The 23,530-nt window shown below is 43.0% G+C and overlaps 1 protein-coding gene across 10 annotated transcripts in view; it reads right to left on the reverse strand.

The window, feature by feature from the left end:
- MYT1L (myelin transcription factor 1 like) overlaps positions 1-20,056 on the reverse strand; it is a 746,199-nt gene extending 726,143 nt beyond the window's left edge. For 5 of the 10 annotated variants that reach the window (XM_075341073.1, XM_075341069.1, XM_075341074.1 and 2 more), the window contains exon 1: positions 13,744-14,215. The gene's annotated coding sequence lies outside the window, so the exon portion shown is untranslated. Of the gene's footprint in view, positions 1-13,743; positions 14,217-14,332; positions 14,815-19,815 lie in introns of those variants that run through there. The other 5 variants (XM_075341068.1, XM_075341070.1, XM_075341064.1 and 2 more) reach the window with 3 other exon arrangements.
- Between the last annotated feature and the right edge of the window lie 3,474 nt (positions 20,057-23,530).

Below are 23,530 nucleotides of genomic sequence, written 5' to 3' on the forward strand. Positions count from 1 at the left end.
ACTGCCTGTAAATGACATCACTCTCTGTAAATGACATCACTCTCTGTAAATGACATCACTGCCTGTAAGTGACATCACTCTCTGTAAATGACATCACTGCCTGTTAGTGACATCACTCTCTGTAAATGACATCACTGCCTGTAAGTGACATCACTGCGTGTAAATGACATCATTGTCTGTAAATGACATCACTCTCTGTAAATGACATCACTCTCTGTAAATGACATCACTGCCTGTAAGTGACATCACTGCCTGTAAATGACATCACTGCCTGTAAATGACGTCACTCTCTGTAAATGACATCACTGCCTGTAAATGACATCACTGCCTGTAAATGACATCACTCTCTGTAAATAACATCACTCTGTAAATGACATCACTGCCTGTAAGTGCCATCACTCTCTGTAAATGACGTCACTGCCTGTAAATGACATCACTGCCTGTAAATGACATCACTCTCTGTAAATGACATCACTGCCTGTAAATGACATCACTGCCTGTAAATAACATCACTCTCTGTAAATGACATCACTGCCTGTAAATGACATCACTGCCTGTAAATGACATCACTCTCTGTAAATGACATCACTGCCTGTAAATGACATCACTCTCTGTAAATAACATCACTCTGTAAATGACATCAATGTCTGTAAGTGACATCACTGCCTGTAAATAACATCACTCTCTGTAAATGACATCACTGCCTGTAAATGACATCACTGCCTGTAAGTGACATCACTCTCTGTAAATGACGTCACTGCCTGTAAATGACATCACTGCCTGTAAATGACATCACTGCCTGTAAATGACATCACTGCCTGTAAATGACGTCACTCTCTGTAAATGACATCACTCTCTGTAAATGACATCACTGCCTGTAAGTGACATCACTGCCTGTAAATGACATCACTGCCTGTAAGTGACATCACTCTCTGTAAATGACATCACTGCCTGTAAATGACATCACTGCCTGTAAATGACATCACTGCCTGTAAATGACATCACTGCCTGTAAGTGACATCACTGCCTGTAAATGACATCACTGCCTGTAAATGACATCACTGCCTGTAAATGACGTCACTCTCTGTAAATGACATCACTCTCTGTAAATGACATCACTGCCTGTAAGTGACATCACTGCCTGTAAATGACATCACTGCCTGTAAGTGACATCACTGCCTGTAAATGACATCACTCTCTGTAAATGACATCACTGCCTGTAAATGACATCACTGCCTGTAAATGACATCACTGCCTGTAAGTGACATCACTCTCTGTAAATGACATCACTGCCTGTAAATAACATCACTCTCTGTAAATGACATCACTGCCTGTAAATGACATCACTCTCTGTAAATGACATCACTGCCTGTAAATGACATCACTCTCTGTAAGTGACATCACTGCCTGTAAATGACATCACTGCCTGTAAGTGACATCACTGCCTGTAAATGACGTCACTCTCTGTAAATGACATCACTGCCTGTAAGTGACATCACTCTCTGTAAGTGACATCACTGCCTGTAAATGACATCACTCTCTGTAAATGACATCACTGCCTGTAAATGACATCACTCTCTGTAAATGACATCACTGCCTGTAAATGACATCACTCTCTGTAAATGACATCACTGCCTGTAAATGACATCACTGCCTGTAAATAACATCACTCTCTGTAAATGACATCACTGCCTGTAAGTGACATCACTGCCTGTAAATGACATCACTGCCTGTAAATGACATCACTCTCTGTAAATGACATCACTGCCTGTAAATAACATCACTCTCTGTAAATGACATCACTGCCTGTAAATGACATCACTGCCTGTAAATGACATCACTCTCTGTAAATGACATCACTGCCTGTAAATGACATCACTCTCTGTAAATGACATCACTGTCTGTAAATGACATCACTGCCTGTAAATGACATCACTCTCTGTAAATGACATCACTGCCTGTAAATGACGTCACTCTCTGTAAATGACATCACTCTCTGTAAATGACGTCACTGCCTGTAAATGACATCACTGCCTGTAAATGACATCACTGCCTGTAAATGACGTCACTCTCTGTAAATGACATCACTCTCTGTAAATGACATCACTGCCTGTAAGTGACATCACTGCCTGTAAATGACATCACTGCCTGTAAGTGACATCACTGCCTGTAAATGACATCACTCTCTGTAAATGACATCACTGCCTGTAAATGACATCACTGCCTGTAAATGACATCACTGCCTGTAAGTGACATCACTCTCTGTAAATGACATCACTGCCTGTAAATGACATCACTCTCTGTAAGTGACATCACTGCCTGTAAATAACATCACTCTCTGTAAATGACATCACTGCCTGTAAATGACATCACTCTCTGTAAATGACATCACTGCCTGTAAATGACATCACTCTCTGTAAGTGACATCACTGCCTGTAAATGACATCACTGCCTGTAAGTGACATCACTGCCTGTAAATGACGTCACTCTCTGTAAATGACATCACTGCCTGTAAGTGACATCACTCTCTGTAAGTGACATCACTGCCTGTAAATGACATCACTCTCTGTAAATGACATCACTGCCTGTAAATGACATCACTCTCTGTAAATGACATCACTGCCTGTAAATGACATCACTCTCTGTAAATGACATCACTGCCTGTAAATGACATCACTGCCTGTAAATAACATCACTCTCTGTAAATGACATCACTGCCTGTAAGTGACATCACTGCCTGTAAATGACATCACTGCCTGTAAATGACATCACTCTCTGTAAATGACATCACTGCCTGTAAATAACATCACTCTCTGTAAATGACATCACTGCCTGTAAATGACATCACTCTCTGTAAATAACATCACTCTGTAAATGACATCACTGCCTGTAAATGACATCACTCTCTGTAAATGACATCACTGCCTGTAAATGACATCACTCTCTGTAAATGACATCACTGCCTGTAAATGACATCACTGCCTGTAAATGACATCACTCTCTGTAAGTGACATCACTGCCTGTAAATGACATCACTGCCTGTAAATGACATCACTGCCTGTAAATGACATCACTGCCTGTAAATGACATCACTGCCTGTAAGTGACATCACTGCCTGTAAATGACATCACTGCCTGTAAATGACATCACTGCTTGTGTCGATGACTGCAAAGTCTCATCTACTGAGTGACCTTGTGGTGGTCACAGACAGCTCCTTACAGGACAAAAACAACAAGTATGTTACAATTCAACATGTCTGATATGTCTCACCCCAAATATCTGTTGTTGGGAAATTAGATTGTGGTCTGTTGACATGAAAATCAGTGGGTCCCGTCAACATTCATTTCATGTGCATAAGCAGGGGTTGTCCACCTTGGGTGACAATTTTTTTTATTTAAATGCATTAAATCATTTTTGCAATTGGGTTTCATTAAATAGTTTGCACCGTTTTGCTTTTATAGCCTCTTTGATTCCCTGCTCATACAACTTCAATGTGGTCTGTGGTCAAGTCTCAACTGAGAGGAGGTCAGAAAAAGGCATAAACAATAGTTAAAAACACCCTCCAGGACCGTCAAAAAAAGCTCACTGACGGATCCTCAGTTAACTCATTCTGCAGCCAGTGATAGAAAATACAGCACACAGGTTATAGAAGGCAAATGCAGCATTTAACAAAACAAAGAAAAAATTAAACAAAACTCTTAGGGGCACTTTGCACACTACAACATCGCAGCTGCGATGTCGGTGGGGTCAAATCGAAAGTGACGCACATCCGGCGTCGCAGGCGATATCGTAGTGTGTAAATCCTTTTTGATACGATTTTTGAGCGCAAAAAACATCCAAATCGTATGCTCGGTGTAGCGTCGGTCATTTCCATAATTTCGGAAGGACCGATGTTACGATGTTGTTCCTCGTTCCTGCGGCAGCACACATCGCTGTGTATGAAGCCGCAGGGGCGAGGAACATCTCCTACCTGCGTCCTGCGGCTCACGCCGGCTATGCAGAAGGACGGAGGTGGGCGGGATGTTTTACGTCCCGCTCATCTCCTCCCCTCCGCTTCTATTAGCCGTCTGCCATGTGACGTCGCTATGACGCCGCACGACCCGCTCCCTTAATAAGGAGGCGGTTTGCCCCCCAGAGCGACGTCGCTGGGCAGGTGAGTGCATGTGAAGCTGCCGTAGCGATAATGTTCGCTACGGCAGCTATCACTAGATATCACACCTGCGACGGGGGCGGGGACTATCGCGCACGGCATGGTAGCAATCGGCTTGCGATGTCGTAGTGTGCAAAGTGCTCCTTAACCCCAATAATAAGTGTTTATGTAAAAAAAAGTAAATAATATCCAAAGGTGGACTGCCCTTTTAAAAAATTGTTTTTTTTTTACGAACCAGTTTTTAGGGAACATTCATATTATTTATCTGTCTATACAACACTTCTATGACTACTAATTTACCATATATAAGACACAGGGTATTCTCATAGGGTAGAAAAACCACAAAGAACTATATCAAAAAAACACCAAAAAGGAGCCAAGACAAATGATATGTGCACACACAGAATGTGGTGAGCCTTCCTCATAAAGATGGCTGCAGCCGAGGTGCAAGATGCTGATGTCACAGCCACTCAACCTCCACACCAGATGGTTTCTGGCGTCATTTATAGGTCACAGTTCAGACACTGTGCATTTCACTCATTATATCATGGGCTCCCAGTGCAAGCCTTATTAGTGTGCATGTCTTAAGCTGGGTTCACACATAGCGACAGCGACAACGACGTCGCTGTTACGTCACCATTTTCGGTGACGTAACAGCGACCTTGTAAGTCGCTGTTATGATCGCTGCTTAGCTGTCAAACACAGCGACGCAGCAGCGATCATAACGTCGCTACTTGTGCAGAGAGCAGGGAGCCGCGCTTAGCGCTGGCTCCTTGCTCTCCTAGGTACAGTACACATCGGGTTAATTAACCCGATGTGTACTGCAGCTACATGTCACAGTGCAGAGAGCAGGGAGCCGCGCACACTGCTTAGCGCTGGCTCCTTGCTCTCCTTGCTACAGTATACATCGGGTTAATTACCCGATGTGTACTGCAGCCACATGTGCACAGAGCAGGAGCCGGCGCTGGCAGCAAGGGCGGAGGCTGGTAACGAAGGTAAATATCGGGTAACCAGGGAAAGGTCTTCCCTTGGTTACCCGATGTTTACGCTGGTTACAGCTTACCGCAGCTGCCAGATGCCGGCTCCTGCTCCCTGCTCGCTTCATTTCGTCGCTCTCTCGCTGTCACACACAGCGATGTGTGCGTCACAGCGGGAGAGTGACGACCAAAAAATGAAGCTGGACATTCAGCAACGACCGGCGACCTCACAGCAGGGGCCAGGTCGTTGCTGGATGTCACACACAGCGACAGCGACGGGACGTCGCTGCAACGTCACAGAAAATGGTGACGTAGCAGCGACGTCGTTGTCGCTGTGTGTGACACCAGCTTTAGGCTAAGCAGCCGCCCCTCCACTTTAGGGTGGAGGTTGAGTGGCTGTGACATCAGCATCTTGCACCTCGGCTGCAGCCATCTTTATGAGGAAGGCTCCCACATTCTGTGTGTGCACATATCATTTGTCTTGGCTCCTTTTTGGTGTTCTCATAGGGTAACAACTGACTTACAGTATAGCAAGGCAGCATTTTCCAGTAATTTAACCATATGAGAATATTTTCTGGTAAATATGGTATTTCAGGTCAGTCATCACATCAATGTGGAGGATTTACCATATGTGTTTAGAAATGAAAACCAAAAGCCAGAACTGTTCTCCCTTCGAACTTTGTGTTATGGAAAACCAGATTAAATTCCCCAATGGTGACCAAACGTCTGCATAATATTCATCCAAACTCAAAATTCCTGGAACTAAATCCATGCTGTACACAAACTCCGTGGCTTCGGCTAGGGCCACCACTAATACCTTAATTCATAATTAAGCAGAGTTTCTATATGATTATAATCTTTATTAATACAGTTCTGACATATTCATATACAGTCATGGCCAAAAGTTTTGAGAATGCTACAAATATTAATTTTTACAAAGTCTACTGCTTAAGTTTTTCTAATGGCAATTTGCATATACTCCAGAATGTCATAAAGAGTGATCAGCTTAACAGCAATTACTTGCAAAGTCAATATTGGCTAAGAAAATGAACTTTAACCCCCAAAGCACATTTCAACATCATTGCATTCCTGCCTTAAAAGAAGCAGCTAACATTGTTTTAGTGAATGTTCCATTAACACAGGTGTGGGTGTTGATGAGGACAGGGCTGGCGATCAGTCATGATTAAGTAAGAATGACACCACTGGACACTTTAAAAGGAGGCTGGTGCTTGGTATCATTGTTTCTCTTCAATTAACCATGGTTATCTCTAAAGAAACACGTGCAGCCATCATTGCTCTGCACAAAAATGGCCTAACAGGGAAGAGTGTCGCAGCTACAAAGATTGCACCTCAGTCAACAATCTATCGAAGCATCAAGAACTTCAAGGAGGGAGCTTCCATTGTTGCCAAAAAGGCTCCAGGGCGCCCAAGAAGGACCAGCAAACGCCAGGACCGTATCTTAAAACTGTTTCAGCTGCGGGATCGGACTAGCAGCAGTTCCGAGCTAGCTCAGCAATTGCAGCAGGCTGGTGTGAGTGCTTCTGCACGCACTGTGAGGCGGAGACTGCTTGAGCAAGGCCTGGTTTCAAGGAGGGCAGCAAAGAAGCCACTTCTCTCCAGAAAAAACATCAGTGACCGACTGATATTCTGCAAAAGGTACAGGGAGTGGACTGCTGAGGACTGGGGTAAAGTCATTTTCTCAGATGAATCCCCTTTTCGATTGTTTGGAACATCTGGAAAACAGCTTATTAGGAGAAGAAGAGGTGAGCGCTACCACCAGTCTTGTCTCATGCCAACTGTTAAGCATCCTGAAACGATTCATGTGTGGGGTTGCTTCTCAGCCAAGGGAATCGGCTCACTCACAGTCTTGCCTAAAAACACAGCCATGAATAAAGAATGGTACCAGAATGTCCTCCAAGAGCAACTTCTCCCAACTGTCCAAGAGCAGTTTGGCGCCCAACAATGCCTTTTCCAGCATGATGGAGCCCCTTGCCATAAAGCAAAGGTGATCACTAAATGGCTCATGGAACAAAACAGAGATTTTGGGTCCATGGCCTGGAAACTCCCCAGATCTTAATCCCATTGAGAACTTGTGGACAATCATCAAGAGACGGGTGGAGAAACAAAAACCAACAAATTCTGGCAAAATGCAAGCATTGCTTATGCAAGAATGGACAGCTATTAGTCAGGATTTGGTCCAGAAGTTGATTGAGAGCATGCCAGTGAGAATTGCAGAGGTCCTGAAGAAGAAGGGTCAACACTGCAAATATTGACTTGCTGCATTAACTCATTCTAACTGTCAATATAACATTTTGGTACTCATAATATGATTGCAATTATATTTCTGTATGTAATGTAAACATCAGACAAACACAATAAAAAAACAGAGGGCAACAGATCATGTGAAAATATAATTTTGGTGTCATTCTCAAAACTTTTGGCCATGACTGTAGGTGCATGTTTGAGAAAAGTTAGAGAAAGCCATTCATTTTGGTTAGACTACTTAATTTCTTATTAGCTACTCCTCAAAGAAGACTACGCGAAACGCGTGTTGGGGTCCTGGAAGTACCGCTCCCCACTGACTATGAGGTAGTATTGGTATGTGTCATTTTACTGTGAGCGGCAGTTTACTTTGCATTTGCACTTTATGAGGGGTGGCTACTGGTAGCCCTATATCTGTGCTGCTTTAAATCTGCTGCTAATTATTATTATTATTATTTATTATTATAGCGCCATTTATTCCATGGCGCTTTACAAGTGGACATGAGCACTTTTTTGTGGACTAGATACCCCCCAATTTGTTTAAACATTGCTGCTAACCTTCATAGGCACTTTATTCCTACCTCCCTATTGTTTTCTGTCACCGTTTGGGTGCCCTTCTCCTCTTTTGTATCCTCGCCAGCTCTTCTGGTCTCAGTATATATGTTTTTGGTGCTTTTTATGATTGGTTCATTAATAAAATTCTAAACTGTTCTTCACTGAGGTAGTTTTTGGACTCTCCTTTCTAGTTATAGGTTTATATATTTGTTGGGTCTCTACCAGATCTTAATATATCATAGTTGGGATGTGGGTTAATGGTGGTCTAGTTTAGGCCATTATTTACGCTCCCCACCTATTTATGTTCAGATGTTTTTGACACTTTCTTATGGTATCTGGTAGCCACCCAACTTTCTCCTGACAAATGATGTCAGGGAGAGAACGATCAGACATGTTAATGCCCCATCCTTTAGTTTAAAAGGGTTGTCCTCTACTCAGACAACCCCTTCTCATTCTCCATGTTTGCTCCTGTTAAAATAAAAGCACTTATATTCTCCTCCGGTGCCAGTGCTGTTCCAGCGGTGTTGTCGTTCCCTCTCCTGGGGCTGACATGAAGTTGTTACATCACACGATTCCCAGTCACAATCACTCTCTCTGCATTTGGACGTATCAGATATCAACAAGAAGTGAGCAGCAGCCACTGCTCTGACTTCTGAAGACGAGGAGAGGGAAGCTGGCGCTGATTGTGAACGGGGCTCTTGTGACGTTACAACTTCACGTCAGCTCCAAGAGAGGGAGCAACAACACCGCTGGAACAGAACTGGCACCGGAGGAGAGTATAAGAACTTTTATTTTAACAGGAGCAAACATGGAGAATGAGAAAGGATTGTATGTGTAGTGGTCAACCTGTTTAAAGCACCAATTCAGCACTTTTTTTTTTTCAGCACTGGAGTGGCGCTTTAAATCTAAGTCCCCTGATGCCTGTCTCAAAATCACCCTCCGGTGGCTTCACCTTTTTTCAGCATCACTTACACCCTGTGGCACATCTTGAGCCCCTAACTTCCAACTATCCGAAAGTTAGAAGTTACGTCACAAGCTCTCACTGTAAGTCTATGAGAGCCAGAACGAGGTTCTCATAGACTTATATTGATTTGTGGTCTGAAGCACTGGAGCTGCCGGCAGGTCACAAATTACCAACAGGAGCAATGATGGAAACAGATGAAGCCACTGGAGGGTGAGTATAAGACAGGGGTCAGGGGGCTAAAGCGGGCTTTATACGCTACGATATCATTAATGATTTATCGTCGGTCACGTTGTTTGTGACGCACATCTGGCGTCATTAACGATATCGCAGCGTGTGACACTTATGTGCGACCTAAAACAATCGCAAAAGTGAGCAAAATCGTTTGCCGCGGAGAGGTCGTCCTGAAACAAAAAATAGTTCTCTTCTAATTAGCGATGTTGTTTGTTGTTCCTGCAGCACCACACATCTCTATGTGTGACACCACCGGAGCGAGGAACATCTCCTTACCTGCGTCCACCGGCAATGCGGAAGGAAGGAGGTGGGCGGGATGTTTACGTCCCGCTCATCTCCGCCTCTCCGATTCTATTTGACGCCTGCTGTGTGACGTCGCTGTGACGCTGCACCACCCGCCCCCTTAGAAAGGAGGCGGATCGCCAGCCAGAGCGACGTCGCAGGGCAGGTAAGTCCGTGTGACAAGGGTAAGCGAGGTTGTGCACCACGGGCAGCGATTTGCTGTGTCGCACAACCGACGGGGGCGGGTACGATCGCTAGCGAGATCGCAGCGTGTAAAGCCCGCTTTACATTTAAAGCAGCACTCCAGTGGTAAATTAAAAAATAAAAATCCTGGAGTGCTGCTTAAAGCTAATGTAAGAGGTGTCTGCCAGTGTCTTTCTTCACTTTCTCCTCCATCGTCTGCGGGGGAAAATCCTCAGCACTAGAGTGTATGGACAGCTTTACATCATCAGAAGTAAAAAGCAAGTAAAATGACAAATAGTAAAAGCATAAGAACAAATGATGAGATGAAAGGGAAGACGTCTCTGCCCATAAGAACTTATGAGCCAAGTGACATTTATTAATGGCTTTTACCTTCAGAAGAAGCTGTTGATGTATAGTCATCAACCTCAACATTGTTGTGAAGGACAAAAAGCAAAAATACTAAAAGTTGGTGTGCACCGAATTGGGAGTCCCGAGAGTCGGCTGATGGTTACACATTACATAGTTATATAGGCTGAAAAAGACCTAGGTCCATCTAGTTCAACCTTCCTCCACCAGTTCTACATTTTGTCACTAAATAATTTATAACCGACAATGTTGTGTGTACTGAGGAAATCATCCAGCCCTGATATAAAAGCTGTTATAGTATCTGCCATTACTACCTCTTGTGGTAGGGCATTCCACAGTCTGACTGCTCTAACTGTAAAGAACCCTTTCCTATTTAGCCCCTGGTCCTTAGTACTGTCTTTGGAAGAAATAAGTCATGTGCCAGTCCTTGATATTGACGACACATATATTTATATATAAATGAGATCTCCTCTGAGACGTCTTTTTTCTAAGCTAAACAAATACAACTTTTCCAAGCTCTCATCATATGGGCGGTCTCCATTCCTTGCAATAATCTAGTTGCTGCCTTTGAACTGACTCTAACTTCTGAATGTCCTTTTAAAAAAGTGGAGCCCAAAACTGGATCCCATATTCCAGATGTGGCCTTACAAGTGATTTGCAGAGCGGTAACAATACGTTGGGATCACGGGATCTAATCTCTCTTTTTATACACCCTAGAATCTTGTTTGCTTTAGCAGCTGCTGCTTGACATTGAGTGCTGCTGCTCAGCTTATTTGTAATGAGAATACCCAAGTCCTTCTCCTGTTCTGTAGTCCCGAGTTTACTTCCATTTAATGTATACGCAGTTATAGGATTACTCCGTCCTAGGTGCATTACTTTACATTTATCAATATTAATCTTTTCCTATCCAATAAAATTTCCTGTTCTGCCCATTGAAATCCTAATAGCACTATGCAGTGAAGTCCTGCCTACTATGCTTAGAAAAGGGACTTTCTACTCAGTGACCCACTAGAAGGGACTTAGGACAGTAAAATGTATATGAATTATTGATGTCCCCTGCCATGTGATAAAGGAGCATACCGGAATTTTGGAATGCCCCCCCCCCCCGGGGGGACTCTGGTTAGGAAAAGTTTAAATCTCATTTGCCAAGTATCCGCCCATTCAGACATCTTATCCAGATCATTTTGTAGTATTATACTATCAAGTTGACGGTTCCTCTTTTGATTGCCATCACTTATGCATCAACGATGACATCACACCAGGCCGGCTAATCAAAAAAGGAGTCAAGGATGGCGGGATGTAAAAGGCGCCTCTCAAGCCTCCTGTCCAGCACCCGCAGATTTTTGCTGTGGCCGATGGAACGAGTTCCACGACTCAACTCCAAAGATACCCAATATTTTGAGCCTCCAATATAGAAAAGGTGCAACTTAAGCATGAAGCCATTATATAATAAGTAGTGTATAAGTCATGGAAAGCACGTAGAGACTACTGATATCTGAGAAGGTCACCAACATTTTTGGGCCTCATAGGAGACACTACGGCTGAGTCTCCCAAATTGGTTTTGTTTTATTTTGCATGAAACTATATGAACAGTACTACAAAGTCTACCCCATACTCCAGCAAGGTTGTAACCCCCCCCCCCAAAATAGGAGGCATCCCAAAATAATAAAACTAAGGGGTCACAGGTGGTCTTCCCAAGAGCTCATTTCCCCATTCACAAGCCCACCCCTTCAAAACAAACCCGAAGGCGCCATACCAACACTTTCCTCCATTACCAATATTAATTGGAGAACAAAGCGACCGGCGTTCCTGTCGCCGTACATTGCAGCACTCACAAAGTGGTGGACGGAGAAGTCCACTTTTCTATTGTGAGGATATTAGCAACATAAATCTTGGAGCAGCAGCCGGAGCCCCAGATAACACAGTCAGACGCTGAGCCAGCTGTTTTCTCTCTCTCTCTCCTTTCTCCAACGAAACCAAACTACAAACACGTTGATCTCCTTCGCAGACGAGGGTTTGCCTCGGAGACTCCAGGGAAAGTGATTTTGTTTACTAGTCAAACAATGGGTTAAGTTTTACAACAAAAAAAATATATATTTTTCAAAAATAAATTTACGAAAAAAAGAAACGAAAAAAACCCAAATCGACTATTTATAGAATAAAATCCAATAATCTATATATATATTGTAAATATTTACAGACCCTTCCTGTGTTCTATATTACACTGGTAGAGGGGAAAATATAGGTATTTTTTCTGCAATGTGGTGCAGACACGACTGCGACCGGATGACGGAGCACACTGGATTGTGACAGCCAATTGCCCAGATTCATAAAGCAGGTGGGAATTTGATGGCAGCAGAGGGTCTGTTGGCAGAGAGCATTGATTTCAGTCTCATGATTTAATAGCTCTCTATGGGTTGCCTGCAAACCCTGATTAAAAAAAAAAAAAACAGTACCAGGAATATATTCCACCTCTCCAGCCCAAATAATGGTAAGAGAATCAGACAATGAGGAACTGTCCTAAGTTCTGAAAACAATAAGAATGGTGCTTTATGGAGGATGAAGCTCCTCGTTGAGGTTCATCATCCACGACGAAGAGTAGATATTGTCTCAAGTTCGTTTCCTTTGTTTGAAAAGTGTTTTCAGTCTTTGATATAATGTTTTTCTTAAGGTGAATAAGCCTAAAACCTGAGAATAAAGCCCCTAATTCATTGCACATTGAACCAGACTCAATGCAGCATCCAGAGAAGTCTGTGTGGAATTTTAATCCATGGATGCTGCAATGCCAGGAAGCGCCAGCAGCAGCCATGGGGCTTCACAAAGTTTAATGATAAATAACCTGGCGGATAAACACATGGACTTCAGACGCCGCAAACACCCACCTCCTCCGCGGCAGCCCCCAGACATGCCAGCACTGCAACAGTTAACCGTTAACCCCTTGCAGCCCCAGACACCGAAACCATTTTGGCTGTTATGGAATTTGCTGGAAGGACATTATGATAAAGTGACAACAGTGTCTTTGTTCCTCTCCTTTGTTATGTCTATGGAACTTTGTGAATGCATGTTGTGAATGTGAAAAGTCTTCGGTCTGACATCCGTCATAGATCCTTAGGTAATAATGAAGCAGGATATTAATCGTCAGCCATGGAGACACTGCGAAGAGGATAAGGTGTAGATCCAGGAGACAAGTTAGCCTGGAAATGCAGACTTAATGCAATTGTAGGGTAGTGTGGTGTCTGGGATAAGAGTAATGTCATCAGACGGGGGCTAGAATGGAAATGTGGCTGATTATGTCTCCATCATCATCATCATCATCATCAATGCATGGCACAAGTTAGGATTCAGCTACTTCTGGCAAACATGCAGCACTTTGAAATGAGGTCAATCAGTGTCTGTGGAGGCTCCTATAGACAGGAGCAGACAGACAGGTGAAGCAGAGCCGATAGTGTCTTGTTTTTGTGCAAATACATATCAAGCATAATGGCAAACGACACACTCAGCTCTGCACTGAACGATAGCACTACTAATACAATAAGACCCAGCTCTGCATTCAAAGAGAAGACCATAAGAAGATGAATTTACTGCCTCGTCTAGACCTAAGCAGCCCCATGGTAGGGTCACTCTCCGCAATGTATCATCAATGCATTGGAAGTTATCAGCAAAGAGATGAAGTTTACTTTACAGACAGACGCCCTCCCCCCCCCTCCCCAAACAACACATCTACTTCATCCAAGTCACTTCTGAAATAAGCAACAGACAAAAGGAATATTTACCTGATCCAGAACTGATCTCAACCGGAGAAGTCTTAAGTCAACAAAGTCCAAAATGTGTCCCTCAGAGTAGGCCGGAAGGCTGATCGGCAATCATTCTGGAAGCAAGGCACCCCGAGTTCCCCCACTTAGGAAATGCACCAAGAAAATTGACAAACCTCTTCCATGACAACTAAACTCTTCTAATGCATTTGAACGCCCACCATTCCTCTTCATTCATCCAATCAACTTTCCACCGCACCTCTTCCCTCTCTCTTCCTTCAGTGGAGACGAGATCACTTCTCATCTGTATGCTAATTATTGTGCCACATGGACAATAGTAATGATGTTTTCAGACAAGAACGCAATGGACCTGAAGTCAAAAATAGATATTAATAGGGTTGACACCGTTAAACGGCGAGAATGAATGAGCATGTGTGTGTGCACGGCTGAGGCTCAGGCATCGACTGTGCATCCTCTATTATGAAAGCGGCAGACAGTCTGCGAGGCAATGGGCTAGAAAGCTTAGCTGTGTAGTATGCATGAAACACCAACTCCCTCAGAGACCACATTACTGCTGCAGAATAGCATCAGTAGCATATTGCTGACTTACCCTGTCTCAGGCTGACATCCTTACAGAAGAGCAAAACATGTCCATTCCCCAAATCCTAATGTCTTGGTACCCTTCAATGCTGAGCTGTATATTTTGCCAGGGTCTGCCTTTGGATTAAACAAATGATCTCCAACTCTCTTGCTTATTGGGCTGCTCAGACAAGTATAGGGATGTACTGTATGCTTTAACATTGTACCCACAGGCTCCTAAATCTCCAGAGCAGACTGGGTAGCGTGTGCACTGCTGTATATATCGTAATAGATGGGAACTCGGCAGCCGACCAGAGAGCTGCGATTATTTCCAATGTCATTTAATATAATATGTCGCAGCCTACTATTAATGAATGCATCCAACACGGTACATGGATGGTAGAGGTGCGTGCCTCATACAGCCTCATTATTAGGATTTGGAATACTCGAGTTGCCCGTGCAATGGAAGGTTTCTTATAGGAAGGCATTAGGATTCCTCTTCTCTGAATATTATGTGAGTGAAGGGAGCACAGCTGGGACTGTGTCTGAACTTCTTGGCGTGAGAGCATAGGGGATGCCTAATATCACTTATGTAATCCATCTAGAAGCAGAAAACGTGACTGCGATTAAGTCACATTGTGCTTTCTTAGCCAATCGCCTGAATTACGTCAAATTGCTAAATTGTAAACAACTCGGGATCTCGGCTCGTCATACACCGGAGGCTCAGTTACCTCTGCCGGTTACGCTCTCAGTCCAGGGGCCAACATACCATTGGTACAACCTGGGGCCCAAAAGGTCGGGGGCCCATTTCTACCTCCAAAGCAGGTGCAATTTTGCATTTTTATGAGCTCTTGTACTAAAAAAGGGCCCATATATTCCTCTTGCACGGGGGGCCCTTTCTGTCTGTGTCCGCCAGTGCATCAGTCTGTACAAGTCTGGGGGATGCGGGGACGTCCAACCCGTAACCACTATTACCTGCAGTCAGCCACGCAATGGTGGATGTTAATATTGGATAGAAACCTGTTTAAGGCTATGTGCGCACGCTGTGGATTTACCGCGGATTTTACCATTTAACATTTCTGCAGTCATTCTCCAGCAAAACCTATGGGTATAAAAAATGCGCACACTGCATTTTTTTTATACTTGCGGATTTACCCGCGGAATTTCCGCTGCGGCATTAATGAGCATGTCACTTCTTTTCCGCAGGTACCTGCGTTTTTAGCCATATATAATGGTAAAAACCCGCAGGGACCAACCTGCGGAAAAACCGCAGCAAATCTGCCGCAAATCCGCGGTAAAACTGCACCAAACCGCGGCAAAACCACAAATGCGTTTTCATTGCGATTTCGTTGCGGTTTTGGTGCGGCTTTTTACCGCAGGTGCAGGATTCTTTCAGAGGGTCCGGTTTTTCCTTAAGAAAAAGTCAATATCTAGTGCACACATGGCCTAAGTCCCTCATTAAAAGGATGGCACCTTCACTATTTAGTACGGCAAGCTGCAGGGCACGTTTATACCATCTGGGCCGTGCGACTTACAGTTGACTACCATTATATAAAACAATTGTCAGCTCGGGCAGGAAAGTAATACAGATGGTGAGTGGGGTTTATTTATTTAGTAACTAAGAATTTGGGATTTTCTTTGTATTCTTCGTCTAGTCCGAGTTATATTTATTACCATCACTATTCTATCCGGTTCAGGGGCTGGCACCAAAACCTTCAGCTCTGGGGTCCAAATCCCACCAAGGACACCATTTGCAAGGAGTTTGTATGTTCTCCCCGTGTTTCTGTGAGTTTCCTCCTTGTTCTCTGGTTTCCTCCCACACTCCAAAGATATACTAATAGGGAATTTAGATTGTGAGCCCCAATGGGGACAGTGATGATCATGTCTGTAAGGCGCTGTAAAATATGATGGCGCTAAATAAATAAATACATTTTCCAGTTGGGATGGGAAAATTAACTTCTCTATATTTCTGTGATTTATACTGGACCATATACAATATTTGATTGTTGTTGTAAATATTTGAAACAAATGTTCAAAAAATAGAATCTGATTACAAATAAATAAATAAATAAATACAAAATATTTAAAAAATCATATACAGCATGTACTGTATGTGATGACACACAAAGTTTGCATATTTACAGAGATGACAGTGACTGGATGCGCTATGAGCCCAGCGGACACTAACCTACCAAAGATGGGGAGAGTCGCTGGACCAGTAGAGGGGTCACTGGACGTCTGTCTCTGGATGACACAGTGTATAATAAATCCCATCCTTACACTAATATGGACCAGTATGGAGTTCAGTGTACTCACAGGACTCAGTGCAGACAGTGGGACTGAAATATGACTGCAAAGCTCAAGTAGGCATGTGTACATGCTAGGAAGTAAGAAACAGGGGGAAGGGACCTGGAAGGAGGAGTAAAAGGTGCTGGGGAGACGTAATGGGCAGCGGAGGGGGTGGCTGGAAGTAATGCAGTGTATAGATACAGAACATATCGAAACAAGACTGACACACAACAAGTGAACGAAGGAAAAGTGCAAACATGCAGAAAGAATTGTGGGATAGACAGAGGGATAGACAGAGGGATAGACAGAGGGATAGACAGAGGGATAGACAGAGGGATAGATAGATATAGATAGATAGAGGGATAGATAGATAGATAGATAGAGGGATAGATAGATAGATAGAGGGATAGACAGATAGATAGATAGATAGAGGGATGGATAGAGGGATAGATAGAGGGATAGATAGAGGGATAGAGGGATAGATAGAGGGATAGATAGGTATATAGATAGATAGAGGGATAGATAGAGGGATAGAGGGATAGATAGATAGATAGATAGATAGATAGAGGGATAGAGGGATAGATAGATAGATAGATAGATAGATAGATAGATAGATAGATAGAGGGATAGATAGATAGATAGAAAGAGGGATAGAGGGATAGATAGATAGGTAGATAGATAGATAGATAGATAGATAGATAGAGGGATAGAAAGAGGGATAGAGGGATAGATAGATAATAGATAGATGGATAGATAGATAGATGATAGATAGATAGATAGATAGATAGATAGATAGATAGATAGATAGATAGAGGGATAGATAGTGGGATAGATAGATAGATAGATAGATAGATGGATAGAGGGATAGATAGATAGATAGATAGATAGATAGATAGATAGATAGATAGATAGATAGATAGATAGATAGATAGAGGGATAGATAGATAGAGGGATAGATATAGATAGATAGATAGATAGATAGATAGATAGATAGATAATGGATCGATAGATAGAGGGATAGATAGATAGATGTGGTATATAATGGTGAACATCCTTATAGTCTAATATAACTGACCAGATCACTAATAAGTATCTGGAATATAAAGACAAGCTTATAGGACGCTGCAGCCATGCTCCTCGTGTTGCTGATGGCAGTGTCAGTGCTCGGGGCTGGTGACAGCCTCACACTCTGCAGTTGCTTCTCTCTGCTATCAGCCCTGGACAGCTCCTGGTGCTGAAATAGAAAAGTCATGAGACCTCAGCACAGACAGGAGGAGAGGCAGCCCAGCTAGTGATGGCAGCTCTCAGGACTGAATGGCAGTGTCTACAGAACAATGACAGCCAACTCCAAATCCTACTATAATCACATTAATGAGATTAATCAGTGAATTAGCAGCAGTCAAATGTCAGGGAATCTAAGCTTGGTAATTACTTTTTTTGGTAGTGTTGGGGGAGGGGTGAACACACACAGACTTCTCACTGACTCCCTGGGAAATGGAACCATTACACCATATTTATATACCAAATGCTCAGGATATAAAGTAGCTAGAGAACTTGTGATACTAACAGCAGTAGGTAAAGATGTAGCAGAGCTGGCCTGGCTTATGAGCAGTTTGCTTTGTGTAGTATGATACCTGGTTACATTACAATCACTCCATAGTTTCCCAAAATAGTGACAGTGAACCAACTCAGCTCTGCTACATCTATTTCTTACACATACTTTCAGCAGATACACAATATAGAAGGTTCTTATAGCAGACAGATGGCATAGTCATGAAAGGTCATAGATATTGCTAATGAAGACTGTCTGCCATGAAGTTCTTCCTACATAAATGCAGATGACAAACACCAAACTACAGAGAAGTGTGCAAGAACGATTGCTAAAATCATCCGGAGTGATGGAGTGTGCCCATGAGCCCATCAGTCTTCATTAAAAGTTTAAGATGACAAGTTTTCCCCAGACGCCACTGACCCAAACCTAGAGTAACCCCAGACAAACCGCATCATTTCTCCTTCCTGAGTGATAGCCGATGGCCATACTCTGATATCCCAATATATTCCTGAGTGATAGCAGATATCTAATATCTCTAATATCCCAATATCATCCTGAGTGATACCTGATGGCCATACACTAATATCCCAATATCTTCCTGAGTGATACCTGATGGCCATACTCTAATATCCCAATATCTTCCTGAGTGATACCTGATGGCCATACACTAATATCCCAATATCTTCCTGAGTGATACCTGATGGCCATATTCTAATATCCCAATATCTTCCTGAGTGATACCTGATGGCCATACACTAATATCCCAATATCTTCCTGAGTGATACCTGATGGCCATATTCTAATATCCCAATATCTTCCTGAGTGATACCTGATGGCCATACACTAATATCCCAATATCTTCCTGAGTGATACCTGATGGCCATTCACTAATATCCCAATATCTTCCTGAGTGATACCTGATGGCCATACACTAATATCCCAATATCTTCCTGAGTAATACCTGATGGCCATATTCTAATATCCCAATATCTTCCTGAGTGATACCTGATGGCCATATTCTAATATCCCAATATCTTCCTGAGTGATACCTGATGGCCATACACTAATATCCCAATATCTTCCTGAGTGATACCTGATGGCCATTCACTAATATCCCAATATCTTCCTGAGTGATACCTGATGGCCATACACTAATATCCCAATATCTTCCTGAGTGATACCTGATGGCCATACACTAATATCCCAATATCTTCCTGAGTGATACCTGATGGCCATACACTAATATCCCAATATCTTCCTAAGTGATAGCCAATATTTAATATCTCTAATATCCCAATATCTTTCTAAGTAATAATATCTATCATCTCTAATATCCCAATACTACAACCCCCCTGATATAAACTTAAGTTGCTCATCTTAATAAAATACATCTCTCAATCCCTGCATGGATGGAGTGGAGCTGAGTCTATTGATGTAGCAGAGCTGGGTCTGCACTTTATCATTAGATGCAAACTTTTTACAGCAAGTACCCGGGAACAGTTCAACGACAAATTCGGCACTGCTATAATCTAGATCTGACCTGAACAAACACTTCACAACAAAAAAGCACAGCAATGGCATGCAACCTGACTACAGCAAGAAGGACGAATTGTTGTAGCAGAACTTAGCTCTGCTACAACAAAGATTAAAAGAATGGTGTGAAATGAGCCTACCACAAAAATACTGCTCTGCTTCCTCCACCGAAATCTGAGTGAGACCCCCGTTCCATGTAATGACACCCACCGATACACAGTCCTAAAAATAAAAAAAAAAATCACAGCTTCCAGAAGACAACAGGGACAGTTCTGTGTCTCTCGCTCTTTTCGGTGTGTGCCTCTCTCTTTACTGTGCTGAAGCTTAGGGGAAAAAATGTCGCCCTGGCAGGAATGACAAATGCGGTACGATAGGCTAGCAGGCCTAAGGGATCTGCTACAGCTCCACACACATCCTCTAATGCACGCACTCCCACTCATGCTCTCTATAGACTTTTTTCACTTTTTCTTTTTTTTCACCAGCTCTAAATCCCCGGCATATGACCTTCTGTTAAATAGATAAAAAAAAAATTGCTTATCAGTCATGCAAATGAGGCTGAATTCATTTTCCACAACAGATGGCCTCATAGATAATGATGATGGAAGAGAGAAAATTGAATGTCTCTCGCAAGGTGGCCATAGCAACCGAGAGCAGAATAATATCAATAATAAGCTAGCTGCATAATAAGGTTGTCAATCCCACCAATCAAAGTCTCCGGCTAAATCAGGTATATCGCCCCCCAGCCCGGTATTTCTTCAGTCTGCACTTACATGTGATATATTTAAGAAAAAAAAATAAAGGTGGTGGGATTTGGAACACTTAGTAGATGAATGTAATTAATATAATAGTTTGGGGCCGTGCGAGATAACATGGCGTGGGTAGTCAGAGGAGATAGCCAGGCTCCTGGCTGTGGATTTGTGAATGGCGGTGAGGAAAGGGTTACTCCATGTAATGATATTGTGCAGTCTGAGGAGCTCACTGACTAGCCAGCCCTGTCTTCCCTGCTGCCAGCCTGTGTGATGTGGAATACTGCAATGAGGCAGGAGCAGCTCGCCTCCAGATCCCACCTTAGGCTCCCAGGGGGCTGTCCTGCAAAATGAATCAGCAGCCATCCTGAGCAGACTGATTAAAACGAAAATGGCAGGGCACATGTCTGGGCGGACCTCGGGTTCAGCCTTTCTGCCTAGTCTGGCAAGCATGCTCAATATAGCTTGTGCTAATAATGGCTTAACGCCTAGACATTTCTTCAGCACCTACAGGTTCTGCAAGGGGGGGGGTGTGGTTGGGGGTGCTGGTAAAAAGCAGGGGCTGATGCCGAGACATCTCACATTTACTATGTACCCAATGTGTCCTGGTATAAAGCATGATCTGATGCTGAGACATCTTATATTTACCATGTAGCAGAATGTGTCCTGGTATAAAGCATGGTCTGATGCTGAGATGTCTCACATTTACTATGTAGCAAAGTGAAATATGTCCTGGTAAAAAGCATGATCTGATGCCAAGACATCTTACATTTACTATGTAGCCAATGTGTCCTGATAAAAAGCATGATCTGATGCTGAGACGTCTTACATTTACTATGTAGCCAATGTGTCCTGATAAAAAGCATGATCTGATGCTGAGACGTCTTACATTTACTATGTAGTAGAATGTGTCCTGGTAAAAAGTATGATCTGATTTCAAGACATCTTACATTTACTATGTACCCAATGTGTCCTGGTATAAAGCATGATCTGATGCTGAGACATCTTATATTTACTATGTACCCAATGTGTCCTGGTATAAAGCATGATCTGATGCTGAGACATCTTACATTTACTATGTAGTAGAATGTGTCCTGGTATAAAGCATGATCTGATGCTGAGACATCTTATATTTACTATGTACACAATGTGTCCTGGTATAAAGCATGATCTGATGCTGAGACATCTTATATTTACTATGTACACAATGTGTCCTGGTATAAAGCATGATCTGATGCTGAGACATCTTATATTTACTATGTACCCAATGTGTCCTGGTATAAAGCATGATCTGATGCTGAGACATCTTATATTTACTATGTACCCAATGTGTCCTGGTATAAAGCATGATCTGATGCTGAGACATCTTATATTTACTATGTACCCAATGTGTCCTGGTATAAAGCATGATCTGATGCTGAGACATCTTATATTTACTATGTACCCAATGTGTCCTGGTATAAAGCATGATCTGATGCTGAGACGTCTTACATTTACTATGTAGCAGAATGTGTCCTGGTAAAAAGCATGATCTGATGCTGAGACGTCTTACATTTACTATGTAGCAGAATGTGTCCTGGTAAAAAGCATGATCTGATGCGGAGATGTCTCACATTTACCATGTAGCAGAATGTGTCCTGGTAAAAAGCATGGTCTGATGCTGAGACGTCTTACATTTACTATGTACCCAATGTGTCCTGGTATAAAGTATGATCTGATGCTGAGATGTCTTATATTTACCATGTAGCAGAAAGAGTCCTGGTAAAAAGCATGATCTGATGCTGAGACGTCTTACATTTACCATGTAGCAGAATGTGTCCTTTAACTGTTCTATTGTTGCAATCAATATTTGTAAATATCACATTGCTACAATATTCTTCACAAGTCCTTTCTTTTGCTGCAAGTATCCTGTTTTTTGCTTTTTGCATCTAAACATATACACACAATTTTGGGACAAAAAAATAATCTTTTGTTAGATTCTTATGCACAAAAAATAATATTGTCTCTAAAAACCTTTACTATATAAACAATCCACCCCATATCTGTGCAATGCACCCCTCTGCGGATTACCATGTAGTATGTCTGCACCCCCATGGCATGTTCTGGCTCTTTCTTCTCAGCAATTACTGCACCGTCCTATCCATATATGTATAGATATATATATATATATGTTTGGAGGTCAGATTAGCCCAGATTTAATATATTCCCCTACGCTCCTGGCTGCTGCTGTCAGACGCTCCTGTCTCCCTGCCTCTTGCTGCAGTGTGATTCAGAAATCAATAGAGCTGTCCTAATGGAGGCTGCACACTGTAAGCAACTGCAGTCTGCTCCACAAGAAGACAGTGGGAAAAAAAAGCCTCCTGACGTCTGTAGCTGCTGCAGAACCTGATTGGGCATCGCATCGAATGTTCTGCCAGGCACAGAAGAGGAGGAATGGGCTGTACTGTCTGTTAGGAGGGGGCTGAATTCTCTAGGAGGCAGGGTGGGGGTTGGTGGTGGGGGGGGGGGTAGGTTTTCCATGCAGCCAGCCATACAGTAGCATCTGAGGACAAGTCTCCTGGGTGTGAGTGGTCACTGTAATTTGAAAGATGACACCCATTGCCTATTATGTAACCGCTGCATCAAAAGGCAAACCCACACGACGCATGAAATGAATGCACCCACAACAAGCGGCCTGGGGAGGAGACCAATCACATGACAATGGCTTTTAAAAGAGATGCCTTACCTTTTATGATATGAGACAATGGAGCAGAAGAAAAAAAAAAGAAGGTTATTTTATGTAGAGATGTGTGAAGACATGAGCCGGAGAGCCTTGCAGCATTTCCGTACGGTATCATGAGGTTCAGGCAGATTTCCGTTCTGGGGAATGATTGATATGGATTGTGGCTGCAGGTGGTGATGGCACCGGTCATCATCTGCACCTATAACCGGATAGAGATATATAGGAATACAGTACAGTGTACACAATTCCTTCCTGCATGTGTGGCCATGAGCAGGGGCGGATTAAGGGTAACCTGGGCCCCGGGCTGTTCAGGATCTGTGCCCCCCCCCCATCCCTACACACGGGTCATGTGACGGGTCCATCATCATACACCTGAAACAGATAATT

This window comes from Anomaloglossus baeobatrachus, chromosome 3 (genome assembly GCF_048569485.1).
Source record: "Anomaloglossus baeobatrachus isolate aAnoBae1 chromosome 3, aAnoBae1.hap1, whole genome shotgun sequence".
Lineage (NCBI taxonomy): Eukaryota > Metazoa > Chordata > Amphibia > Anura > Aromobatidae > Anomaloglossus > Anomaloglossus baeobatrachus.